The sequence below is a fragment of the Pelophylax lessonae genome (assembly GCF_965119305.1).
Source record: "Pelophylax lessonae genome assembly, chromosome: 4".
NCBI classification, from domain to species: domain Eukaryota; kingdom Metazoa; phylum Chordata; class Amphibia; order Anura; family Ranidae; genus Pelophylax; species Pelophylax lessonae.
This window is the reverse complement of record NC_138771.1, coordinates 537,299,216-537,311,245: the sequence shown is the minus strand read 5'-3', so window position 1 is coordinate 537,311,245 and position 12,030 is coordinate 537,299,216. Positions and strand designations below refer to the sequence as shown.

General features: G+C 42.8%; 1 protein-coding gene across 1 annotated transcript in view; it reads left to right on the top strand.

The window, feature by feature from the left end:
* The window catches only part of ANTXR1 (ANTXR cell adhesion molecule 1), a 313,258-nt gene that overhangs the window by 165,233 nt on the left and 135,995 nt on the right, over positions 1-12,030 (top strand). The window lies entirely within an intron of this gene.

Genomic DNA, 12,030 nt, shown 5'->3' with positions numbered 1-12,030 from the left:
GGTAGGGGGGATTCACAATCATAAGGTCTGGCCGCCTCAATGATGAGCAGTGACAGGAACGAGGGAGTAGGCAATCAAAAAGGAAACATGTGGAAAATAAGACAGTTCCAATAGAGCACAGAACAATCAAACATCAAATGCAGGGGTAGGCAACTATGGAGAGGTGGAGCTCTATCTAAACAACATGGAAAAAATCGAAAAAATCAAAGATCACCAGGGTGCAGAACACTTTTTTAAAGAGATTTCCCATTAACCACTCTACCACTAGAGCATTTTGCTGTCTTACGTCTGGGCCACTTTTTGCGATTCGGCGCTGTGCGACTTTAACTGACAATTGCGCGGTCGTGCGACGCCGTACCCAAACGAAATTGACGTCCTTTTTTTCCCACAAACAGAGCTTTCTTTTGGTGGTATTTGATCACCTGTGCAATTTTTACTTTTTGCGCTATAAACAAAAAAAGAGCGTTTATTTTGAAAAAATAACAATATTTTTAACATTTTTTTATATGAAATTCCCCCCAAAAAAGATGTAAAAAACAATTTTTTTTTAAATTTTTGGCCAATTTGTTTTCTGCTACCCATGTTTGGTAAAAAAAATCACAATAAGCGTATTTTGATTGGTTTGCGCAAAAGTTATTGCGTTTACAAACAAAGGGAAAGATTTATGTCATTTTTTGTGGGTTTTTTTTAAACGAGTAATGGCGGCGATCTGCAATTTTTTTGCGGGACTGCGACATTGCGGCGGACAGATCGGACCCTTGACTGACATTTTTGACACTTTTGGGGGTACCAGTGACATTACTGCAGTAATCAGTGCTATAAATATGCACTGTTACTGTAAAAATGACACTGGCAGGGAAGGGGTTAATTTTATTGGAGAGGGAGGGGTTAATGTATGCCTGGTGCTTACTGACGTGTGGGGGGGGAGGTGACTGTGTGAGACAGGGACAGATCGGATGTCCAGCTATGCTGAACACTCCAATCTGTCACTCCCTGTCACTGAGGAGATCCGCCCGCTTGTGTTTACACAGGCGGGCGGATCTCCACACTAGATCCCCGACGATCTGGCCCGACTCCCGCTGTGAATGAAAACAGTGGGAGCGCGCCTTTGGCGGGGCGCGAGCGCCGCCTACAGGGGAGGAGTCTGGCGACGTAGGTCGACGTCCTCAGACGGGATCGTGCCACTTTGCCGCAGTACTATTCCAGTACTCAGTGGTAAAGTGGTTAAGTTATCAAGTCTATACTAAAAAGTAATGAAGGTAAGAGTAGGTGTTTAGGAGTCAGTAGTAAGTAACGCAGCTTTCAGAGGTAAGTAATTTGTCATTCAGAAATCAAAGGTAGGTAGTAAGTAATGCAGAGTGCAAGGATCACGAAAAATTAACAGAGTTCAGAGGTCAGTAGTAAATAGCAGAGTGGAGAGGTCAGGAGTAATGCAGAGGTCAGATCAGATCAGAGGTCACTATATGAAAAACAGAGTGCAGGGGCCAGGAATAGGTAACATTTTGCAGAGGCAGTAGTATATAATATACAGGGTGCAGGGGTCAGGAATAAGTAACACCATGTTCAGAGGTCAGTCGTATGTAATGCAGGGGTCAGGAGTCAGTAATGCAGTGGTCAGAGGTCTGTAGTGTATGATGCTGAGTACAAGGGTCAAGAGTAAGTAACGCAGATTGCCAAGGTAGGTAGTATGTAGCGAACAATACAAAGATCAGAAGTACTTATCGCAGAGCGATGACAAATTCACTTTAGCATGCATAACTTGTCAAATTTAAAAAACAGTTCCATTTACGTGGACAGACCTTCCAACCCCAGGACCATCTCTGGTCAGACAGTAACCAGAAATCCTTTATAACAAAAAAAAAACTAAAAAGCTACAAGTTGATGATCCATTACCAGTCATGTAACTTTCATCCAGACACCGAGCTTAGCAGAACTGCATCTGTGTAGGAGACATCAATATTTCACAGTATGTTAAATAAATATGAAGCCTGCTCCAGCACGGCTACTACGGCTGCTCTCTTGCCCCCTTCTCCACCACAACATCCATATGCCTTTTATGCCACATGACACAACCAAGTGAACCATCTATGTTGAGGGCTGCAGGGATGAACTTTCTTGAGTTTGGTGAGTTAAAAAATACCAGGAGTTGGCAGCATTCTAGATTCTGGAGCATACAGGAACTTGATATATATGGTCTGGAGAAAAGAAGGGCAAAGGGAGACATGATTGAAACTTTTAAATACGTCAAGGGGGTGAAAAAGGTTCGGGAGGGTAATATTTTATGAAGCCAAGGCAAAAAACACATGGACATGACCTCAAACTAGCAAGAGGGAAGTACAAAACTAATCCTAGAAAGTGGGTTAGTGCTTGGGACTAGACTTCCAGCAGTGGTAGTGAGTCAGTGAACAGTAAGTAGATTAAAAAATGCTTAAAAAAAAATCTATACGCAGACAAAAAAATGAATAAAAAAACTAAAAACACAAAAACGTATAGAGTAACCACTTACCAACCAGTTGGCTTTTACTGCTGGCCGGTGGCTCTTTTTTCCCCCACAACATACCCGTACGCCATGGGGAACTTCTGGATTTACAGGTGCCCCCTGCTGTTCATGCTGTGCTTAGACACAGCATGAGCTTGTCAGCAGGCTCACAGCCAATTTTTTTGGCTGTGAACCTGCTGATGGCTGTATTCAACCACAGCACAGAGATTACACAGAACACAGGCCTGACTGGTACATTCCCTGAGATCAAGGAGAAAAGCCAGCCAGTCAGTAGTAAAATCAGCACACATACACTTTTTAGACACACAGTTAACCCCTTGATTGCCCTTCTGTCATTGGTACAGTGACAGTGTACAGGATTATCACTGATCACTAAATTCGTGTCACTAGCGATGTCAGATAGTGTCAGTAACAAACAGTTAGTGCCCCTCCCCGCCAGTGTAAGTTAGCGCCAGTCTCTGATTGCCCGCCGCCCTATCACAATTACACTAGAAATGTGATAGGCAGTCAGAAAGTCAGAGCTGCTAAAAAGCTGTGTAAATTCCAGTATATATACTGTAGATTGTAAACGTTATAACTTCTGTTCTGCTTTATGACAGAAAGTAGAAAATATTATTATTTTTTTTTTTAATTTTCCGTTTTTTTTTTTTAGCCATTTACATAAAAAAAAGTGGTGATCAAATGCCACTAAAAGAAAGCTCTACTTGTGTGGGGAAAATATGACAAATTTAATTTGCGTACAGTGTGGCATGGTCAAGCAATAGCCAGTTAAAGTAGCATGGTGCTGAATAGCAAAAAATGGTCTGGTCTTGAAGGTAGTAAAAAATTCTGGAGGTCATGTGGTTAAAAAGAAAAAGGCAGACCTGATAGACTACTTGATTTTTTTCTGCCCTCACTTTTCTACATTTCTATACGTATAGAGCATGCGTGTTATTAGGAAGATGTCGTTTTCCACGCCTGCCACCCTCTAGATCAGGGATCTCCAAACTATGGCCCTCCAGCTGTTGTGGAACTACATGTCCCATGACGCATTGTAAAACTCTGACAATCACAGACATGACTAGGCATGATGGGAATTGTAGTTCCTGAACAGCTGGAGAGCCATAGTTTGGAGACCCCTGCTCTAGATTAAAACACTGTGCCCCTCTCCCCTGGCCTTGCTTCTGTAGGGGGCTAGTAGGTTGCTTTTACCTCCGAGACCAAAGGTTCCCAGACCCTCCCTGATCCATATTTTTGTCTTTCCTTGAAAATTGAAATGCTAACAGACACCCAAAATCATACTTTAAAAATATGTAGGTCTTTCATTTCTTTACATATGTTGAAAGTGGTCCTGGCATTGGATGTATTTTTTTTTCTTGTTAAATGTATGCAACATACATTGAAGTATAAGACTTCCATGTGTGTCTTACCTTTCATAGAGGTCAGGGTACTTTTCTTGATTCTGCTTTTCTCATCATAAGGATGGAATTATCTTTGTTCAGGCATTACCGGGGGTCAGCATCTATTTTCTGTACTGAGATGCTAGATTAGAGATGACAGGACCCTTTAAATCCTGGTGCAACTTAAAAAAGATACTGTCGCTGTATATTGGAATAAAAGAAACTCCTGCAATATATTAAAATTTAATTTTAGTCAGAAAATTAAAGTGGTTGTAAAGACAGAAGATTTTTTTTAGATTTTAATGCATTCTATTCTAAGCCTTCTGTGTGCAGCAGCCCCCCTTATACTTACCTATGCCCCTTCTCGATCCAGCGATGTGCACGAGTGACTCGGCCATCTGGGATTCTCCCTCCTGATTGGCTAAAACACAACAGCGACGCCATTGACTCCCGCTGCTGTCAATCAAACTCAGTTAGCCAATGAGGCGAGAGAGGGGGGCAGGGCCAAACCGTGTCTGAATGGATACACGGAGCTGCGGTTTGGCTTGGGTGCCCCCATAGCAAGCTACTTGCTGTGGGGGGCACTCAACAGGAGGGAGGGGCCAGGAGCTTCAGCCAGAGACCTGAGAAGAGGAGGATCTGGGCTGTCCTGTGCAAAACCAACTGCACAGAGCAGGTAAGTATAACATGCTTTTTATTTCAATAGAAAAAAAAAACAAGATTTTACAAGAACTTTAAGAGTCGGTTCACACTATGGCGGCACGACTTCGGGGCGACTTGAACAAGTCGCCATGCATAATGGAAGTCAATGCAAGTCGCTCCGACTTCGGCCAAAAGTAGTGCAGGAACCTTTTTCTAAGTCGGAGTGACTTGAGTCGCTCCTATTAGAACGGTTCCCATTGCACAGAATGGTGCATGGTCCCCTGACAAGTCGGAGTAGTGTGAACCGGCACTAAGTCCTGCTAGATCACTTCAGGCTGACCCTTTTACAGAAATAGTTATGTAAAACATTAAAAATAAGTGCCTATACTGTTTAAAATCCAGTAATACACTGTCAACCTGCCCTGCATGTGTTCAGTTGCTCTCTATTTTTTGGCACAGTGCTTTGTAAAGGCCAATCTGCTGACAGCCTAAAGATTTACTGCTGTTCAGGGGCTCTAGGCTTCAGCAAAATGGCAGCCTCCAACAAGAAGGAAAAGGAACAATAGTGGAGACAATTTACAGCACACACTTGTTTTGGTAGCATAATTATTAACGTGGAATGTGTTTCTTGGTAAAGAACATTATTTTTTATCAAACGGTTATGGGTAAAGTTCCATTTTAATTAAACACCTACTATGATCAGTATCAGCATATGCTCACATATTCTATATTTATCCTAATTGGTAAGTGCTTAAATCAGCCTCTGAATGGTGTTGAAAATATGTTAATGTAAGTCAGCTGTTAAAAAATGTACAATAGTAAGTTTTCTTATGTGTCTCAATGAGCCCATTTATGTCTGCAGAAGTGCGTGTTCTTTAATGTAAATTCCTTTTAATCATTTTACATGCTAATTTTGCATGAATGTTTGTCATGGTGGGTATGAGATGTGTCACAATGCTGTTTATTCTGGGCACCTATTACTGCTGAAAGATATTCATGTCAGGATCAAAAAGTAGGGGAATTTTAATAAAGATTTGTTTTGTTATAGGGAATATTTAGAAATGGTAAAGTAGAACTAAATGCTAAACTTTTATTTTTCATTTTAGTAAGGGAGGGTTATAACCCCTGTCTTTTTTTGCCATCTGTGTACAATTGTGAAGATTTCCCTTTACTTCCTGACCCCCATCCAAAACAGGAAGTGATAGGAAACGTGATTGAATTCCTTTGTTGTCACCAGGGTCACCAGAACTAGTGTCCCCACTGGAAGGTTTCCCTTCTATTTCTGCTCTGGGACAACCCAGAATTTGGAATTTTCGTTCACTTTCAATGATAATGGTAAACAGGACAAATAGAGAGTGAACCTCCTTTATCCACTTCTGGACCGGAAGATTTTCCCCCTTAATGACCAGGCCATATTTGGGGATTTGGCACTGCGTTACTTTAACGGACAATTGCGCGGTCGTGCAACTCTGTACCCAAACAAAATTGATGTCACTTTTTTCCCACAAATAGAGCTTTGTTTTGGTGGTATTTGATCACCTCTGCGATTTTTATTTTTTGTGCTATAAACAAAAAAAAGCGACAATTCTGAAAAAAAAAAAAAAAAACAATATTTTTCACATTCTGCTATATAACATTCTTAAAAAAAAAAAATGTAAAAATCAAAATTTTTTAACATGTTAGGCTAATTTGTTTTCTGCTACATATTTCTGGTAAAAAAAAAGAAATCACAATAAGCGTATTTTGATTGGTTTGAGCAAAAGTTATCGCTTCTATTAACTACGGGAATGACTTATGTCATTTTTATTGTTTTTTTTTTTTTTAAAGGTAATGGAGGCGATCTGTAATTTTTTGCAGGACTGCAACATTGCGGCGGACAGATCGGACCCCTAACTGACATTTTTGACACTTTTGGGGGGACCGCACTGCCGCAGTAAATCAGCGGCGGGCGGTCGGGAACCGGTTAAGGAGACACAGGTAGCAATAAAAACCTACAGGCGCTTTAATCCCTCTACACACTATCCAAAATGAAAACAAAACTAAATGTTTTCCCTTTAGTTATACTTTAAGGCCCCGTTCACATAGGGGTGAAGCTACTTCGCACCGCGAACCTCGGAGCGGCCGCCACGGACTTCATAACATTGAAGTCTATGGCGGTCGCCTCCTGGTCGCCCCAAAGAAGCTCCGGGCCCTTTTTCTAAGTCGGAGCGACTTGTGTCGCTCCTATTAGAACGGGTCCGCAGCTTCCCTATGGGAGGCGACCTACGGCGACCTGTGAGGCGACCAGGTCGCCTCACAGGTCGCCTTAGTGTGAACCGGGACTAACTGTGCCTAGGCATGATTTCCCTTTTGCCCTGAATTCCTTCCAAAAAAATAGCAGTGCACCACCTGTGCCTTAGGCCTCATAGTTGTATATATGCAGTGTGAAATCAACTAAGGCCGTCTCAACATTTTCACCCCAGAGGAACCTTGAAATGATTTTCAGGTTGATGGGAAGAATGCCCCTTCCATTTCCGATCAATGAAAAGAATGTCCCTTTTATTGGTGGTTGATAAAAAGAAAGCCCTTTACATTGGTGGTTGATGGGAAGAATGCCTCTTACATTGGTGATCAGTGAGAAAAATGCTCCTTAAATTAGTGGTCGATAGGAAGAATGTCGCTTACATTGGTGGTCAGTGGAAAGAATGGCACTTACAGTGGTGGTCAATGGCAGGAACTTACATTGGTGGTCAGTGAGAAGAATTTTCTTTACATTGGTAATCAGTGGGAAGAGTGCCCCTTACATTGGTGGTCAGTGTGAAGAATGACCCTTACATTGGTGGTCACTGGGAAGAATTCTCTTTATATTGGTGGTCAGTGAGAAGAGTGCCCCTTACATTGGTGGTCAGTGAGAAGAATGACCCTTACATTGGTGGTCAGTGTGAAGAATGACCCTTACATTGGTGGTCAGTGAGAAGAGTGCCCCTTACATTGGTGATCAGTGAGAAGAATGCCCCTTACATTGGTGGTCAGTGAGAAGAATGACCCTTACATTGGTGGTCAGTGAGAAGAATGACCCTTACATTGGTGGTCAGTAAGAAGAATGACCCTTACATTGGTGGTCAGTGTGAAGAATGACCCTTACATTGGTGGTCAGTGAGAAGAGTGCCCCTTACATTGGTGGTCAGTGAGAAGAATGACCCTTACATTGGTGGACAGTGAGAAGAATGACCCTTACATTGGTGGTCAGTGTGAAGAATGACACTTAAATTGGTGGTCACTGGGAAGAATTCTCTCTATATTGGTGGTCAGTGAGAAGAGTGCCCCTTACATTGGTGGTCAGTGGGAAGAATAACCCTTACATTGGTGGTCAGTGGGAAGAATAACCCTTACATTGGTAATCAGTAGGAAGAATGCCTCTTACTTTGGTGGTTGGTGGTCAGTGGTAAGTGTGTCACCCTTACAGATAACTAATAAGAGAATTTTTGACATGCCGCTGATTCTGCCTGGAATTCTTCTTTAAACCCCAAATCAATGAAAACAAAAAGTGAAAAGTGAAGCTTTGCTTGCACTGCAAGGAGTAAATGCTAATTTCTGTCCAGGAGATGGAGAAAACTGTTTTATCTACTGATCCTCCTCTTCGCCAGCAGACAGTGCTCCCATACATTCCAGCACTGTTCTTCTGTATTCTAATTCTAATGCAGGATTATGGGCCCTGCATTGGTCCTGATGACGTACAAGGACCTTAAACCGCAGGGGAGAAGAGGCTTCAGGGACCAGTTTAGCAGCACAGAGCAACTTGCAAGAGCAGAGGATCATCTAAGTAAAGGTACTTTCCCTGGTCCCCTTAGAGTAGACAGTATCAAGCAGTTAACTCTTGCAGTTTAATTGCAGCCCCACTACAAAAGAGAGATTTTAGTTTTCGCAGAGTTCAGCTTTAAGAACACATAGGAAACTGTGTAAGAAAAGAAAATCAGCCATCATTATAATGCAGAAAATTAAGTGCTAACAAGCTAAGATAGAAAGATAGCTAAGCTTAATGCATGAAATATGGAAAGTAAGAGGTATATGGCATTCAGAGTGTTCATTTTCCAGTAGGGAGCTGTCCAAAGGCCAGATCCCGCTATCAGGCATATAATTTTCATGATGTTGGTTGGCTTGCGGGAGGAGCCACATACACACCCAAATCCCACATGTGGATGTATTAATTCAATCTCTGCATCTTGGTCCAAAACCAGAATCTCCACATGTAATCCTTATTGTACAGAAAAGCATTTAAAGCAAAATACTTTACCTAGATAAAATGAATGAAGATATCTCTGTCTGTGGCTTCCATATAATGCTGTATGCGAGGTTAATTCATTAACAGATCAGGTAGTTCCTAATGTTACAAAAAACTTGTGCTGCTTCATTATAAAAGGGAGCTATAGTGAAGTCTTAAACTGGCCGAACGCTCATTTTTTTTGGATGACTTTTGTTTCAAGACTGTTTGTTTAATTTCCTAATTGGTATTGGGGTGAAATTGACATTCGTTATCGACAGCAGTGAATTTGAAAGAGCCGGATAGACATTTTCAAACGAACACATAACCGTGCATGTGGTTTTTGTGTGGGAAGTCCATTAATTCCAAAATCAAATGTTAAAGTGTTACTAAACCCACTAAAATCAGTCTGTATATGCAGTAAATCATGCTTGTTATACTCACTGAGGAACCTAAGGGGTTAATCTCTGCATTGTGTAAAATGGCTGTTTGATCCTGTCTCGTCTGATCCTCTTCTCCTTCCACTGTCCCCAATATATTTCCTGATAATACAGAGCCAGGGGACAGGCTGCACATGCTCAGTTTGGTGTGTATTGCTAGAGAGTTGTTTTTTTTTTTTTTCGTGGGAGGGTGCCTGAATGAAAACTCCTCCTACAAGCTTTACCCAGACACTGATAGAAGTCACAAGACTGCTATATACTGCTGATGAGAAAAGGTATTTAGCAGTTTATATTTACTAAAATAATTGCATTTCCATGTTCTGTGTACTGTGGGAGACCAGATATAGTGAATGCAGACTGCTGGGTTTAGTAACACTTTAAAAGCAAATACATTTTGAAGTACTTTCGAATGACATTCATCAAGTCCTCAAATGTACTCAGAATTTTCCTAAGAATTTCGTACAAATACTAGCATATGGCCAGCACAGGTTTTGAATCATTTGTTGTACATTTTTGCCTATGTTTTTATATTGTTGTTAGCATCTTTAAAGTGTATCTAAAAGCTAAGCTTTTCCAGTGAATACACTTATCCTTGTGACAGCTGTGTATGACGACATTTACCTATCTTTTAAAATATTTATCACTATTTGTTGTGTGCAGGAAGTGAAGGGAACCTGAATGGGACACAGATGGCTGAAAAAAGAACATGTAATATTTTGCATTTCACCGGTTTTTAGATGTGGTGGCTGCATTAGTGTTGGTTTTTTGGCTTTTTTTCCTTTATTTTCACCTGATGATCCTACCAGTAACACACTTCCTGTCCTAGGGAGAAAACAGTCACTTGTCGTAATGTAATTATTAACCACCTCCCACCCGGCCACTGTACATATACGGCCAGGTGGGAGTCTCGTCCTTCTGAGGGAAGGGCACGCGCCGGGCATGCGCAGCGGCGCGATCTCGATGTGCCTGTGTCCCTTGGACACAGAGCAACAAGTTGCGGCAGGAGGGCTCTCTGATTGGCCCTCCTGATCACATGACGGCTGTGTCCAATCACAGCTGTCATGTAATGTAAACACAGCCGTTGTAACGGCTTTGATCTCTTCTCCTCCTGACAGATCCTGTCAGTGAGGAGAAGAAGAGAGGATCTGTACTGCAGCCGGGGGATCAGTGAGTATTTCTAATTACTCACTGATCACAGGGGGGGTCTGTGCTGGTAATCAGAACATTGATTACCAGTGCAGCCCTGGGGGGGGGGGGTGCCACTAGAGCCACCAGGGATGCCCACCCATGACTGCCAGGGATGCCCACCCATGACCACCAGGGATGCCCACCATGGCCACCAGGGATGGCAAACAGGGCTCAGAGAGCCTGCCAGTGGTGCCCTCCCTATCAGTGCTGCCCACCAATGCCACCTTTCAGTGCCGCACACCAGTGCCCATTATTGCCCACCAGTGCTGCCTATCAGTGCCCATCAGTGCCGATCAGTGCCGCCCATCAGTGCCGCCCATCAGTGCCGATCAGTGCCGCCGATCAGTGCCACCTATCAGTGCCCATCAGTGCCGCCGATCAGTGCCCATCAGTGCTGCCTATCAGTGCCCATCAACGCTGCCTATCAGTGCCCACCAATGCTGCATATCAGTGCTATCTATCAGTGCCACATATCAGTGCCCATCAGTGCTGCATATCAATGCTACCTATCAGTGCCCTTCAGTGCTGCATATCAGTGCCACCCCATAAGTGCCACCCCATCAGTGTCTCCTCATCAGTGCCTGTCAGTGCGGCGTCATCAGTGCTCATCAGTGCAGGAAAAAACGTATCTATTTTCAAAATTTTATAACCTAAACAAAAAACCTTTTTTTTTTTTGTCAAACTCTTCGGTCTTTTTTTATTTGTGCACCAAAAAAGAAAAAACCTGGTGGTGATCAAATACCACCAAAAGAAAGCTCTATTTGTGGGGGAAAAAATGACACAAATTTGGTTTAAGTACAGTGTTGCATGACTGCGCAATTGTCATTTAAAATGCAACAGCACTAAAAGCTGAAAATTGGTCTGGGAAGGAAGGGGGTTTAAGTGCCCAGTATTGAGGTAGTTAAGAAGCAGCATTGACCTTAGGCCAAGCAGTGTGCTGGGACTTAAGAACACCTCATCTCATATCATAGGGTAGAGAAACCAGCTAGAGAGTATATTTTCAGTCTGAGCAGAATGATAGACTTGCATCTAGTAAGTAAAAAGCAGGAAAGGTAAAGTGATTGTAAAGTCTCATTTTCTTTTCCCTATAAAAATAACAAACATGTTATACTTACCTGCTCTGTTGCAGTGGATTTGCACAGAACAGCCTGATCCTCCTCTTCTTTTCTGTGATCCTGGCTCCTCCCTTCCTGTTGAGTGGCCCCCACAGCACGCATCTTGCTATGGGGGCTCCCAAGCTGAGTAACAGCCCCCTGTGTCCATTCAGACACGGAGCCCTGACCCGACCCTGCCCCCTCTCTCCCCTCATTGGCTAGCTAACTTTAATTGAATGCAGCGAGAGCCAATGGTGAGAGCCAATGACGCCGCTGCTGTGTCTCAGCCAATCAGAAGGGAGATTCTCGGATGGCTAAGACACTCGTGGACATTGCTGAACAGAGAGAGAGACCTCAGGTAAGTATTAGGGGAGCTTGGGGGCTTCTGCACACAGAAGGCTTTTTATCTTAATGCATAGAATGCATTAAGATAAAAAAACCTTCTGATTTTACAACCCCTTTAACCACTTTAAGGCCCCATGCACACGGGGCGTTCAAAAAAACGTACGTCCAAGCTAGTTATAACGCCGGGAAAAACCGGCGTTAA